Consider the following 16,373-nt stretch of genomic DNA (forward strand, 5'->3'; position numbering starts at 1 on the left):
ACAGCCAACACAATGCTAAATCCCATCCCCTTTTCCTATTGGCTCACCAAAAAAGCCTGCCTCCCTTCGCTTATTGGCCCACTGCCCACAGTAGAAATGCACATTGATAGGTGAAACCATTGATGGAGAGGTAAGTAATATTATGGGTGCAGGGTGTGTGATGCGGAACTCCCCTGGACCCAGGGGCCCGTGTTCCCCGCATGCCCTGCACCCATTATAGATACGCCCCTGCCTGTCGGCATCATGATTCTGACCGCCGGAATCCAGAGCATTGTCATCCCGTACTCAACCCAAAGAAGACAGATCATTTGCTCTCTACCCCACCTATCCTCTCTGCACATGTGACTGATCAACTTTCAAGGAACAGATTTTTCCAGAGGAGACTAATGTTAAGTGCAGGGCTGTTATTAATGTTATGTGGAGGCTGATGTGGCGGTAGTAATGTTATATGGGAGCTGGTTTGGGTGGAAATTGTTATTGGAGGAAATAAGCCTATTCAAGGTGAATGTTAATTATTTAATGTCTGCCAGGGCCCCTGGATGATGCCACTGGGACTGGCCTAGGTGGCATATGTGGGGAGCATTGTGTCATGAATTGTTTCAGGGCGACCTTGCCCCCTGCTGTAGAAAAAAAAAACATTATTATGCAGCAAGATGCAAGACTACAATGCTGGCCTACAGTAACAAGAGTCTTGGAGAGATCTCCTGGAAATTCTGGTACAGTAGGCATAAATGATTTATCATTGAGGAAAAGAAGACATAAAATGTGGTTGTTGATTGGGGGTTGTGAGACCTAGATTGTTCACTTTTCAGTTTTTTAGATGGTAAATATTACCTATTCATAAAAAGGACCGCATGCACCCAATACACACCTGACACTTGGTGTGAAAGCTCTTTATAATCAAATTAATCACATTTTTGTTTGTTCCACAGTTAGCATTATATGTTGTGATGCCTGAGAGCACCTTTAACGTCCATGTCACTTACTTCAGTAAGTTGGCTACTGGATATGGCTTCCAGGTGTCTGGAGATACAGGGCCTGATTCAGACCCGCATGCGAGCGCTGAGCGCTCGCAAGCGGGCCGATGTTGGCCAAGTGCGCATGCGTCGCTATGGGTCTCGCTACAAAGGGGGTGTGCTGTCGATGTTGAGTGACAGCACGCCCCATTTGGTGGGCATGCCGGGGGTGTTGCTGCCCAGGCGGAGATGTTCCCATAAGAACGCCTACCGTCTGGGGCCGGCCCCACTGACATCACAAATGATGTCAGTGGGAGTGCTTTTGGGTCTGATAGAGCCAAAAGCACTCCAGGGCTTGCAGCAGACGAGACCCTACCACAAGGGTCTCGTCACAAGCCCGATGGTCGCGATGGTCAAGACCATCGCGACCATCTTTTTGGCCGCTCGCAAGAGCTGTGGGTGGTCACCCACACCTATGCGAGCGGCCAGGTGGCCGCTCTGAAAAAACAAAGGGAGGGCACTGATTCAGAGCGAGCACTCTGAAAGAGCGTCCGGCTCTGAATCAGGCCCACTGTCCACAGGTTAAAACAAATTTCCAGGTCGCAGTATTGTGTGAATACAACTGAACATGTGCAGGCATTCAAACTGTCTGTGTATGAATCTCCACCTCCCAATGCTTCAGATCTCACCTATTAATCTGTGCTAGGTGATTTCAATGCATTTGCTTTGAACATCTGTGCAAACCCTGCAAACTTTGAAAGAGATCTTGGCTTTTGACTTTTGATTTATTACTGGATTACCCCTCTGCCTGCTCCTTGTCTGTTAATGCCTATTCTGCTGTGTTCTGACCTGTGCTTTGTTATTGGATTACCCATCTGCATGCTCCTTGTCTGCTAATACCTGCTCTGCTGTGTGCCGAACATATGCCTTGTTACTGGACTCTTTTTGCCTTAAGCCTTGCCTGGTATATCTTCTTCTCTGTCTACCGATCCTGTGCTGTCCAGCCACATGCAATGTACTCCTAATCAGGTGAGCTTCATACTCTTATTGTTATTATTATGGATACCCATCTATGTTGCCATATTGGATAGTGAGTCTATGCCATTGGCGCTCAATTTCAGAAATAAGTTATAACTTAGTATTGTTGTTTGTGATCGTATGTAATAATTGTGTATTGATTTATATGTGCATTCATAAGGGCAGTGTGATAAGGAAGGTGTGTAAATAATAAACCAAAGTCTTACTCACTGCCCTCCTCTAACTCAGAAACCTGTGTACTACATAGGAGGTAGTGTTGGGAGGCAGAGGAGGAAAATGTCAGTGTTGTTTCTCATCCTCCATTCCATTAATAAGTTGGAACTAGGGCACTGGTCTGTGAGAAAATATAGGCACAAGACTTTACTACAACAGATCCGCGCCAGCTGTGGATAGCCTGGTAAGGCAGGGTCAAGTGTGAGTAAAGTGGGTTAGCAAAGGTTTCATTGTGGCTCATATTGGAGATGATAAGTTACTGTACCATCTTTAACACTGAGGATGAACATACGCCAACATTGTTGCAAAAATTGGTGAATGTATTGATGAAACATGTTTGCTTTTAATGTTCCCAAAAAAGCGACAGATTCAGCAGAAGATGCATCTATTGTATGGTCATCAATGTTTTCCAGACACAATTGGAGAGATTGGCAATTCACAAGTCACTGACAGAAGACCAACTACAGAGATGGCTTAGGACACACCTCTACCAGCTCTAAAGCTGTCCATTTTAAATTTACCCTTCCTGCAGTGAAACATGATTTTGCCAAAAGGCAAATCTGCTTCCTTTTTTCCTTTGCTTCAAACTCTGCATCAACCCCTAAGAGTCTATCTTACCTCACAACAAAGATTAATAAATTCAAAATTGTATCACCCTGGTAGCCATCATCCGATCAGAAGGCGATTAACACCACTACGCCCCAACTGTGTATCAATCAGTGGAAGAAATGCTTCAAAAAAATGCTAGCTACCAAGGTGATCAGTGAGAGTCACAGTCCTTGTAGAGAACTGCTCATCCTGAAGAGAAAGAAGAAGGGCGACATCTATTATTGTGTCAGCTACAGGAAGTTAAATCACATTGAAGAGCACTTACAACACATGATAGAAGTGTTTGAGAAACGCAATAGATACAGACGAAAAGTGAAGACTTCAAATTATTATCTCCTGAAGCCATGACTCAATTACCTAGGGTACATAGTGAGTCCTGGAAAGTTAGAAAATGCAGAATATTGTCCTACCTTTGCAACAGTCAAGTAGAGTGATCTCTGGAAATCCCTGGGTATTACAGCAGTAGAACTTTGCAAAAATAGCTACTCCTTGACACAAGCTATTATACGGAATATCTGGCAGATAAGCATTAAAAAATGTGCCTGCTCAATGGATTAAAGCACAACAATAAGCTTTTGGTAAACTGAAATCTTTGGCAACAGAAGCATCTTAATGGTTCTCTCATTAATGCTCAAAAACAGTCTACTTGTTCATAAATGTCAGTAACCAAAATCTAGCACATAGGAGGGAAATAAAAAGAGTGATTGCATACACTAGCAGAAGTCTCTGAATTTCAAGGAGGAATAATGTAAACTATAATTTATTATATAATGAAATTAGTGTGCCTTGCCCTAGTCAGTAACTGAAGAGTTTTGGGTTTATTTGGCTGTGATGCTGTTTTTACTGATAACAACCCACTCAGCATTTCAAGACCAGGTGAAATGGAACAGAGATAAGCATCAAGACTTCCCAAGTGGAACAGAGATGAGCATCAAGTCTTGGCAAGCATTCATTTATAATACAAAATTGAGCAAAGGTTAAACAGAAATGCAAAAGCCTCATCTTAATTAGCCTACTGTACTTGAGGAAGAAGAAGTTTAAAGGAATGAAGCAAACTGAGAAGATTAAGAAATACCCTATTTTAATTCTTCACTAGGTTACCACTGGCAAAGTATACCAATTGAAACAGAGAAAAGATCCATAAAGAAAGTGGATTCACTACATTATTTGCAGTTAAAGTATAACTCTTAGAACCATTTGCTGTATGGAAGTCATGAAATATTTAAAGACATTGTTAAGTTGTGGTGAAATTCTGAAGCAAAGTCAATGTAAAGACACTAATCTACTGTATAACTGTGATTAAATTAAGTATTGGAACAGGATCTTCACTGACATGGAGCAGCTGAATTGGTAATACACAGCTCTTATTACCTTTGAGTGGATATTTCGTTTGTGATATCCAGACGAGATGCAACTATCATTTTTGCTGCTAACTAGGGGTGTGCACCGGCCACTTTTCATGTTTTGAGTTTTGGTTTTGGATCTGGATTTTTCTTTGTGTTTTGAATCTGGATTGGTTTTGCCAAAACCACCCTTCCGTGTTTTAGGTTCTGTATTTTGTGTTTTGGGTCTGTAGTTTTTTGGAAAAAAGCATAAAAAAAACAAAACTCACATAATTTTTTTTCTTTGTTCCTACGCTATTATTGACCTCAATAACAATAATTTCCACTCATTTCCAGTCTATTCTGAACACTGAACACCTCACAATATTGTTTTTTAGGCCAAAAGGTTGCACCGAGGTAGCTGGATGACTGCTAAGCGACACAAGTGGGCGGCACAAACACGTGGCCCATCTAGCAGTGACACTGCAGTGGCAGACAGGATGTCAGTTTGAAGAACTAGGCCCCAAACAGTACATCTATAGAAAAAAAGAAAAAAAAAAGGAAAAAAGGAAAAAAGAAAAAAAAAAGGTGCAAGATGGAATTGTCCTTGGGCCCTCCCACGCACCCTTATGTTGAATAAACAGGACATGCACCCTTTAACAAACCAATCATTTCAGCGCAAGGGTCTGCCACACGACTGTTGCTGAAATGATTGGTTCGTTTGGGCCCCCACAAAACAAGCTGGCAATTAATCTGTCCCTGCACAAACTGGCTCTACAGAGGCAAGGTGTCATCCTCATCCTTTGTTGATGCACGTGCAGCTAACGCGCACACAAACACAGAACAGACCAGCCGGCCCTTGACTTATGACACAGGCGCACGCTTCGCACTGCTACTTCGTTGATGCATGTGCGGCTAACGCGCACACAAACAGAAAAATAAACACTTTTTAAATGTTTTAATTTTGGGGGGCACTTTGGGGGTTAAACCACCCTTCAACAGACCAGCCGGCCCTTGATTTATGACACAGGCACATGCCTGGCGCTGCTACTTTGTTGATGCACGTGCGACTGAAGCGCACACAAACACAAAAAAAAAAAAAAATTCTTGCACTTGGCACCCTTGATGGACAGAGCACTCCCAGGACAACACTACAGCACCCCTTTAGGACTACAGTGACACAGGAGCCACTGAAGACCATCGTGACCATTGGGCTTGCGACAAGACCCTTGTGGCAGGGTCTCATTGCCGCAAGCCCCAGAGAGATTTCGGCTGTAACAGAGCCGAATTCTCTCCCACTGACATCACTCGTGATTTCAGTGGGGCCAGCCCCAAATGGAGGCGTTCACATGGGAACGCCTCCGTTTGGGTAGCCACTCCCCTGGCCCGCCCACCAAAGGGGGCGTGCTGTCACTCAACATCGACAGCACGCCCCCTTTGGTACGAGACCCGGAGCGACGGCTTGCCCGTCGCTGTCCGGGTCTCGCACATGCGCATGATGGAGCCGGCTCCGTCGTGCGCATGCGCTCTGGGCCACCATTGACCCATTTGCAAGCGGTCAGCGCTTGCGACCGGGTCTGAATCAGGCCCAGAGTCTGGCGGGACAACCCGAGCCGGACTCGGTTCCCGGCTCGGATCGGGGGGGCTCTGGGGGGTTCGGATTTCTAAAATCCGATCCCGCTCATGCCTACTGCTAACCATGACCATTGTGTCAGCATAAAAACTGAAGTCAACATTCAGTGGTTATTCTTCTGAATTGGAATCAGAGTGTAACCCCCCCCTTTAACCTCTAAAGGGGACACTAGGTTACCAACCCCACAACGTATATTAAATGATATGACTCTTGTTCTGATCAGTGCCTCCACCCAAGTGTTTATGATGTGTGTGGGTCTACTTGGGTAAACCCAAATGATAATGCAGTGTTATAAATATTAAACCAACATGTGTTTGTATATCTCCTCAGCAATGTTAGTAACTCACACTCTTCTCGATTTTGTTCCCTCCGGGGTTTGCTTCAGATACCGCAGTGCTTCAGAAAAGACAGGTAAGTAACAATACACAGATGGTATATTTTTCTTTTTCCTTTTAAATATAACACTGTGTACACACCTCAAACAATAATATACAATAGTGAAACCGACATAGAGAATACAATGTTAACACTGGTATTTCACTGCAACCAGGTTTAGTAGAATAATCCAAAGATACTGTTCTCTAATTAAAAGACATTCAGCGGAAGATATGTTGCTTTTCCTTTTTTGGGTATCTTGTATAATGTCACTGTGTGATGGTATTTGAATGAGTTCACAACACTAAAAGTCTTTTGAAGGTGAACTGACGATGGTATGTAAATAGCCAGAGGCTGGCTGGCAACTTTTAGCCTGGGGGCAAATGCATGCAGGCGGCCCTGGCAGAGGGGTAGCGTGTAGCCAGGGTGCCCGAAGAACCTGCGTGCTACGGCACCCCCCCCTCAAGTGTTCCAGGGAGGAGGCGGGCCCATTTGGGATTAATGTAAAGTAAAAATAAAGATTAGGAACAGCCCCATCGTGGTGCCCATATGCAGTGCCCCCCTGTGCCCCAGGAGAGGATCCCCTTATGCAGGCCTCCAGTAGTGCCCCCAGTAGTGATCCCCCTATGCAATGCCCCTTGTGCCCCCAGTAATAAGCCCCTTATATAGTGCCCCCATTAGTGGTACCCCCATGCAGTGCTCCTTTTATAGTGCCCCCAGTACCAGTCCACACCCCATGCAGTGCCCCCAATAGTGGTAACTCTTATGCAGTGCCCCTTAAATAGTGGCCCCAGTTGTAGTCTTCCCCCCTATGCAGTACCCCCAGTATTGCCCTTTTTATAGAGCCCCCAGCAGTGGTCCCTCGATGCAGTGCCCCCAGTGGTAGTCCCCTCCCCCCTATGTAGTGCCCCTAGTAGTAGTCACCTCCCCCCTATGCAGTGCCCCTAGTTGTTGTCCCCTCCCCTTGTAGTGTCCCTAGTAGTAGTAGTCCCCCTTTGTAATAGTAGCCCCCCCCTTGTAGTGCCCCCAGTAGTAGTCCCCCCCCAGTTGTAGTCTCCCCCTTGAAGTGCCCCCAGTTATAATCCCCAGTAGTGGTCCCCCCTTGTAGTGCCCCCCCGTAGTGCCCCCAGTAGTGATCTCCCCCTTGTAGTACCCCCAGTAGAGGTCTCCCTCTTGTAGTGCCCCCAGTAGTAGTCCCTCCCTCTTGTAGTGCTCCCAGTCCAGTAGTGGTTCCCCCTTTGTAGTGCCACCAGTAGTCCCGCCCCTTGTAGTGCCCCCAGTAGTAGTAGTCCCCCCCTTGTATTGCCCCCATTAGTAGTAGTCCCCCCCTTGCAGTGCCTACAGTAGTGGTTCCCCCCTTGTGGTGCCCCCAGTAGTGGTCTCACCCTTGTAGTGCCAGCCTCCCCCCCAGTAGACACACGTAGTGAAAAAAACAAAAAACACTTACCCGAATCCCTGCTCCCGCCGTCGCCATCCGCTCCTCTGACTGTCCTTCCCGGGCTGGGCCGCTCTGCATTATGGAGAGACGTCATATTATGTCACGACGCCTCTCCCATTGCCCACTGCGGGAGCCGGAAGATGGAGCAGCTCCCGCAGTGGGCGCAGAAGCAGCTAATGAGAGTCTGACAGACTCTCATTGGCTGCTGATCAAAACAAACACACAGCTGCCGGAGCCGGCGGCTGTGTGTTTGTCACTTGTGTAGCGCTGACCGAACTCCGTCCGGTCAGCGCTACACACGCGGTGCAGTCTGTGTCACAGTGACACAGACTGCCCACGGCCCGCGGCCCACATGGCACCCTGCCCCCCGGCCCAGCCTGCCACTATAAATAGCCAACTAACATCATACTTGCCTACCCTTCCGATTTGGTCGGGAGCCTCCCGATAATCGGGTGCCGCTCCCAACCTCCAGGGAAAGCAGGCAAGCCTTCTGGCTGCCGGCCACCCCTCCTTTCTCCCCAGCAATTTCATGTAAAGCCCCCGCAGCGGGGGACATTTTGGCCCCACCCCCTGCTTCACACTGCCTGTAATATCGGTAGTGTGTAGCCGGGGCGAGGCCAAAATGACGTGATTACGTGGCTCCGGCCCCGCCCGCAAACACTCGTCGTCTAGCCGGCCCCGCCCCTGTGTGCTGGCCACACCCCCCAGTCATGCCGATCTGGCTGCTCCCTCCTAGAAGGGGCAGCCATATAGTCGGCAAGTATGACTAACATATGTCACTTAGAAAAACAATATCACTTTTGCTGGGATATACTCCTGGACTGCAAACGGTACTATAGGGCTTGGTATGTTCTCCTGGTAACTACGGTCGAAGAGTTTTGAATCTGATAGTACTCACATAGTTTATGACTTTGCTAGCTGTTTAAAATTGCTGTTCCTGATGTGCTATAATATTTTGGATTATATTATGAACAGTCATGGACAATGGGTTAATAAATTGACCTTCCTTCCCTATTGTAGAAAAATACCTCCAACGCATTTAAATAAGGCATTCCTCAATAATACTTTAAAATGAAGGTAATCCTCCTGTATGCCACCTGCTCTGTGTTTCTCTCACTTTGGACTTTGAGCTTTGTTCCCCCTCAAATTAGGTCCCAGAGTAATAGGTGCACTATGTTGATACACAAATATATATGCACATTTACTGACTTCCAGAGTAGGGGTGATTTATTTAGCTATCAGTAGTTTGCTGGTTCATGTTACTCCAATACAAGTGATTTCTCTACCTCACTGAAGTATAAATTATTGCAGACTGGGCTTCAGGGCTTCTTTAAATGCTGATGTTAACAGTACTTGGTTTGACTAATATATGCCCTCTGTTTGAGGAGAATACTAGGTGCTGGGTGTGCTGGGGTCAGCAATAATAATAGGAATGATAATGCTTCAAAAAGGGCTCACCACCTCCTGTAAGCTGGGAACTCACTGACTGCTGGTGAAGCGATACTGCTACAAAAGCCCGCCTCCTCCCCAGCTGATCCTCTCAGTCTCTGGGGTGTGTCACAGTAGCCCGCCTCCTCCCCAGCTGATCCTCTCAGTCTCTGGGGTGTGTCACAGCAGCCCACCCCTCTCAGCCGACTGAGGGCTTCCACTGCTTATCAGGCACAGCCACGCTTCCCAACTGCCGTCCGGACCATTGCCGGGACCACATGCAGCTGCTTTACTCCTCCGCATGTACCCTCCTCACCAAGGGTTTCCTGCCTTCCTTAGCCCTCACTGGCTCCTCTAATCCAGCCTCACAGCCGCTGCTGCCGTCCTCCTTAGGTTACCTCAGCATGCGCGCTGCAGCAGTAGATCAGAGGGCTCACGAGGGGGAACTCCAGTCTGCCAGCTGACACTAGCTCTCTCCTATTTATAGCCTTCCCCTCAGCCTGCCACAAGCCCCTCCCCTCTGTACCTAGTGCATGCCATTTCTGGAAACTTCCAGGATCCTTACTAACTTTTGCACTATAATTACCTATATGGCCGTGTGATGTCATGAGTAACCATATAGTAGAATTGCCTTCACTAGTCACAGATACAACAGCTCCATGTACATTCCCTTTATATGAATACCAATAAATAGCCCTCCATAACTGTACATTTAATTTCAGGTTACCTGAGTTTTTTATTACCCACTATTTACAGTATATATACCGTATATACAATGTGTGTGTCCTGTATTAGCAAGGAAAAGGTTAATTATTTAACACAGGGTGTTACAAGAGAATACATAAAAATGGCTTATAAAATACCCAATTTATACCCTAAATAAAGCCTAGCTTAAACTGCCACTTTTCTGCAGTAGTCTATGGGGGATTTTTGGGAAGGCATACCTGAGGGTAGAGGATGAATTAGAACTTGGGGTTTGTTTTGTTAGATAGCTCTTGTTTCAGTGTAGGGCCTTTTGGGGTTCAGGTTATTGAGAAAGTTTACAGTTTTTTAACAATTGGCCAAAATACGCCCCATTTTAAAGATAGGGAATGTCAACTTGCTGCACATGCTCAGTAGGTGGCCTCCTGCATGGGATGTACAGTGGCTTCAAGCACTTGTGCTATATCATTAAGCTGATGTGAGCGACCACCATACCTTTTATTTGCAGTTCTGGGAGGCATGAAGGGAGACAGCATTGGGAGTATGTGCTGGTCCGCATAGTGCCATTTGGAGGTTTCTGGGGTACCTCCTAGATGAGTCAGCTCTCGGCTTATACATGTGCTGTTATTATGCGGTACATTCAATTGTAATTATATGACCCATAGTGGGTGCTACTATTAGGTAGCAATAATTATTTTGGGGTGAGCGTTTGGACATGGGGCCCCTGGAGTTGCTCTGGCTGGGTCTTTTTCAGGGCATCACCGCTTAATTCACATAGATACTTTTTCATCACCTTTCTATTTGTTTGTTCATTATTTATGTAATTTTAATTCTTTCTCATTATATTAACACTTATTGATTATCTTTACACATCTATACTTTACACTTCACTATCACTTTTTTCCCTTTTTCGTGTGATGGCCTGGGGATGGTCCTTGGCTGGATTATTTTGGGGTGCCTTGCGCCTCAGACGTGAACCCCTTAATGTTAAGGATGCCGGTATAGAGGAGCCTTGACGTTGGCCCGACGCTTAATCATATATTTGCAAATGTATGCTGCTAATACCTCTGAATTTCTATTATCATGTAGGATTCAAGTGTTTTTGTTGATATTGCTGCTGGAGGGAATCTCTCTTTTTCTCTGCGGTTCAGTGTAAACCCCACCCTTTACAAGCACCTGTCCTATATCATTAAGCTGATGTGAGCAACCACCATACTTTTTATTTGCAGTTCTGAGAGGCATGAAGGGTGCCAGCATTGGGAAGATGTGCTGGTCCGTATATTGCCATTTGGACGTTTCTGGGGTACCTCCTAGGTGAGTCAGCTCTCGGCTTATACATGTGCTGTTATTTTGCAGTACATTCATTTGTAGTTATATGACCCAGAGTGGGTGCTACTATTAGGTAGCAATAATTATTTTGGGGTGAGCATTTGGGCGTGGGGTCCCCGGAGTTGCTCTGGCTGGGCCTTTTTCAGGGCATCACCACTTAATTCACATAGATACTTTTTCATCACCTTTCTTTTTGTGTGTTCATTATTTATGTCATTTTAATTATTTTTCATTATATTAACACTTATTGATTATCTTTACACATCTATACTTTACACTTCACTATTACCTTTTTCCCTTTTCGTGTGATGCCCTGGGAATGGTCCTTGGCTGGATTATTTTGGGATGCCTTGCGCCTCGGACATAAACCCCTTAATGTTAGGGATGCCGGTATAGAGGAGCCTTGACGTTGGCCCAGCACTTAATCATATATTTGCAAATGTATGCTACTAATACCTCTGAATTTCTATTATCATGTAGAATTCAAGTATTTTTGTTGATATTGCTGCAGTGTGCTGGAGGGAATAACCTTTTTTTCTGTGGTTCAGTGTAAACCCCGCCCTTTACAAGCACCTGTGCTATATAATTAAGCTGTTGTGAGCGACCACCATACTTTTTATTGAGAAAGTTTTTTAAAATTGGCCAAAATATCCCCATTTTAAAGATAGGGAATGTCAACATGCTGCACATGCTCAGTAGGTGGCCTACTGCAGGGGATGTACAGTGGCTTCACTTGGGTGCACTAAGATGGCTGACTTTTAGCGGCTGCAGGCATCAGCGGCAGCGTGACCCAGGGGAGGAGCGGGCGATAACAGCGGCAGAACCCGGCGGAGGTGCGGGCATTAGCAGCGATGAGACCTGGTGGAGGTAGCGGGTGTTAATGGGGCAGGAGGATCCAGTCCCTGCCAGCATTTGTCTAGTTCGGCAGCGGTACCATTTTTGAATTTCAAAATGGCCACCAAGAGCTAATCATGGCTTACGATGTCATCGCCCTGCCTTCTTGGCTGGATTATATTAGCCAGTGCGAGGCAGCGGCTCCCAGTCCGTTGGTGGGGAAGGAGCATTGAAGAGCTCCTGAAGCTTGAAGACGCCGGAATTCTTGGGGAGGTGGCGACCATGTAAAAGAACTTAAAGGCTGCCGTCCCCCAGGTGAAGACACCGGAGCCCTGGGGAGATGGTAGTCCCCGTAAAAGAGTTTAAAGGCCACTTTTATTGAAATAAGTTTATTGTGTTTATTATAATATTTTCTTACAGGGAGACTACAGGTACCCGTAATGCCCAGCATGCTAGTACTTATGGTTTTCCAAGTACCAGCATACGGGAAGGCTTACTGGGACCTGTAGTTCACCTGCAAAAGACAATATTAGTACATCTATTTTTACACTACACTTTACACAATCAACTCAGCACTGTCACGGTCTGTTGCAAGGAATTCCTCGGTTAGAGGACTGGGAGCCAGGGGGTTAGGGTGGCTAGGAGGCAACTGATGGGGTGTTAAATAATAATGTCCTCTACATTGGTCAAACCCAGGTGTTGGCTCAACCTGACCAGAGGCACAGAGTCTAACTTCACTTGGTGGTCTACACTAGAGACCCCTCCTATTGGGATTTGGGTTGTGCCGCACCAATTGAGCAGGTTGCGGCCCTCTGGTCAGGTACCTGGGAGTGACGAGGAGACCAGGAGAATAGTAGGAATGAATACGCAGGGTAATGAATGTAAAGAATACTGTGAGTTCGTACACTGGGCTACAACAAAGGAAACTTGAAACCTGAGAACACAAAAGATCCCAGCAAGGGCTTGCACTAGAGAGTTTCTCTGATGATCTGGACACAGAAACCCATGACGGGGTCGAATTAATGTTATGCAACACGTCGTTCTCAAAGAAGATTTGCTTGGGAAATGATTCCTTGCTGGACAAGTGTCATGGCTGCCAACACTTGAGAATCCTGGAGGGAGGCAGGCCTACTAGGCACAATAAACTAGAGTGGTCTTAGGAATCACCTTTCCATAAAACTCAGTAGCACAGGATAAAAGTAAAATAGAATTTATTCACAAAAGAATGATAATCAGCAAGGTCTCAAACAGCACAGAGGTTCACATATGCAGTCTTTAACATATAATAACTAACGTGGTAGGGAACCCCGAGTCCAGAATGAGGCCAACACCTCAGGATGACACTGAGGACCTTTGCCAGGGTAGAACCCTGTAGTAATGGAAATCCGGAAGAGAGCGGACCCTGCAGAATAATATAGTTCCGGGACAGGGCCGAGCCCTGTGGTGCAGTGAGAGATGAAGCAAACTTGAGCCTTGTGGGGTAGTGAAGTCGGAGCAGGGTTAAGACCTGTAAGGCAATGAGATTCCAGGACATGGTTGAGCCCTGAGGCGTAGCTAGAGTCCGGAGCGAGGTTGAGCCCCGTGATGCAGAGAGGACTGTAGCGGGGTTGAGCCCCGTAATGCGGAGAAAATTGTAGCGGGGTTCAGCCCTGTGATGTGGAGAAGATTGTAGCGGGGTTGAGCCCCATGACGTGGCTAGGGTTCGGAGCGGGGTTGAACCCTGTGATACGGAGAAGATTGTAGCAGGGTTGAGCCCTGTGGTGTGGCTAGGGTTCGGAGCGGGGTTGAGCCCCGTGATACGGAGAATATTGTAGCAGGGTTGAGCCCTGTGGTGTGGCTAGGGTTTGGAGCGGGGTTGAGCCCCGTGATGCAGAGATGACACTGTAACAGTGCAGTTGATAACTGTAACAAGGATGAGTACAATATCCATAGGAATGGAAAAACAACAGGCAAAGTAAATAGTTGAGCAAAATGGTGAAACTGCAGTGATGGAGCAATAAGCAATACTTAGGCAACAGGAATGCTGGGCCCTGTAGTGCAGTGGATGACTGACATCAGAAGTTCATCTGGAATATAACAAAGTCCACAGCAATCCACAGGCACAACGGGGATCTAGCAGGAGTCCAAGAAAAGACCTGAAAGCAACGTGCACAGACTCTGAGACACAGTAACAGTCTTTATACTAGAGGTCTGTGATCCATAGGAAGTTTCAGAACATGTGACCAAAATGGAATCAGGTTTGAAATAATTAGCAATCTAGAATTCCCACAACCTGACGACACCTGGGAAACAGATGATCACTTTAACACTCTATCCCCTGAATGAGAAGCATGCCAGTAAGCAGGATAGCTCCTCCAACATTCACAATGGAACTTTGGCATTAGTAGTCTCTCTTTATGTACAGAAACAGTCGCAGTCCTGACAACAAGGAGTACATTAATTCAAACAAACCATCTACATACTCTTGATCCCAATACTCTGTGCCTTCTTCCGTTCGGATTCATTACCATCCTAGGGCATGAAACTTGAACACCCCCCCCGGGCAGGAAACTTGTAGAGCCCCTTCTGGATTATGACACTTGAAACCCCCTTCTGGAGTATAGCACTTGAAATCCCCTCCAGGGGTATGACACTTAAAACCCTCTCCTGGTGTATGACACCTGAAGACCCCTCCTGAGGCATGACACTTGAAATCTCCTTCTGGGGAAAAACACCAGAAGACCCCTCCTGCAGTATGAAACTTGAAATCCACACCTGGGGAATAACACCTGAAGACCCGTCCTGGGGTATAATACCAGAAGACCCCTCCTGGGGTATGACACTCAAAAACCCCTCCTGGGGCATAACACCTGAAGACCCCTCCTGGTTTATTACACCAGAAGACCCCTCCTGGGTTATGACACTCAAAAACCCCTCCTGGGGCTTAACACCTGAAGACCCTCCTGGGGTATAACACCTGAAGACACCTCCTGTGGTATATCACCCAGAGACTCCTCCTGGGGTATTAAACTAGAAACCTGCTCCTGGGCTACGAAACTTGAAACCCTCTCCTGGGTTACAAATCTCAAATTGGAAGAAATACAATTTTAAAGTATAGATGATCTTTCCTGAACTGAAACCTTGTCAGAAGTTATGCCAACTGGCGCTAAGGGCTCAAACATGTCTCTTGGAGATGACAAGACAGGTCTTCCCTCCAAAGGAAATGGTCCATAAGCCTCCTCTGGAATTGCCAAATTAAATGGGTAAAAGCATCTTGTAAGCGGGCCCCAATCAAAAACTTGAACCTTGTTTTGTGTGGTAGACGTTACCCTCTTGTCCGGAGCTGAGGGAACCAAAGCTGCAGATGACTGGGTACAGAAACTGAGGTCACGGACATTGGAAGTCTTGCTCTTATTACTACCGCTAGGTTGGCAAAGGAGACTGTCCTTAATAAAGTGATCAGCACTTCTGCAGTATAGGCAGAGTTGTAACTCCTGGCACCACAAACATTCAGCCTCAGTAAGCTTAGAGCATTGGTAACTGCGATGTCTCACCTTATCTTGCATGAAAGAAGTTTTGGTTAACTCAGGGGCAGCATCAGAAAACTTAGAAAAAATGTAAAAAAATTTAGAGAGAAAACTTTGAAGCTGTTCTAGAAGTTGATAAAAACAGTTAGAGGTTGGTTGATACTCTCAGGAATAAATTCTTCAATAGAAGTTGATGATACTAGAGGATGAAGCTCTGGAGAAGTAGATGCAAGAGGTTTTACTGGCGGAACTTGAGACAGAACCGAAGTAAAAGTATCAATAACTGAATGAATGATTTTTAGTTTAGTAAAAACTTCTTGCAATTGTTGTCCTATGAGTTGCTTGGCTGCTTCTAGTGCAGCTATACAGAGGATTAGGTCTTGAAAACCGTTTAACCCTGGAACACGGCAGCTTGCATGTTTTTAGGCTGTTCAAACTGTCATGGTCTGCTTCAAGGAATTCCTCAGTTGAAGCACTGGGAGCTGGGGGGTTAGGGTGGCTAGGAGGCAACTGATGGGGTGTTAAATAATAATGTCCTCTATATTGGTCAAACCCAGGTGTTGGCTCGACCTGACCAGAGGCACGGAGTCTAACCCACTTGGTGGTCTTCACCATGGACCGCTCCTATTGGGATTTGGGTTTCGCTGCACCAAGTGAACAGGTCGCGGCCCTCTGATCAGGTACCTGGGAGTGACGAGGAGACCAGGAGAATAGTGGGAATGAATATGCAAGATAATGAATGTAAAAAATACTGTGAGTTCATACACTGGACTACAATGAAGGAAACTTGAAACCTGAGAACACAGAAGATCCCAGCAAGGGCTTGCACTAGAGAGTATCTCTGATGATCTAGACACAGGAGTGTATAGAAGAGCGGCACTAGGAGTCAGTACACTGTACTGAGTTCACATGCTGGTGATCCAGATGCAGGCACAGGCACAGGAGAATGACACTTGGAATCAGTACACAGATGACGTACTAAGTACACAC

At 46.2% G+C, this 16,373-nt stretch overlaps 1 protein-coding gene across 1 annotated transcript in view; it reads right to left on the reverse strand.

The window, feature by feature from the left end:
* The window catches only part of RP1 (RP1 axonemal microtubule associated), a 668,735-nt gene that overhangs the window by 579,127 nt on the left and 73,235 nt on the right, over nucleotides 1-16,373 (reverse strand). The window lies entirely within an intron of this gene.

This window comes from Taudactylus pleione, unplaced genomic scaffold (genome assembly GCF_031769625.1).
Source record: "Taudactylus pleione unplaced genomic scaffold, aTauple2 ptg000093l, whole genome shotgun sequence".
Classification (NCBI taxonomy): Eukaryota; Metazoa; Chordata; class Amphibia; order Anura; family Myobatrachidae; genus Taudactylus; species Taudactylus pleione.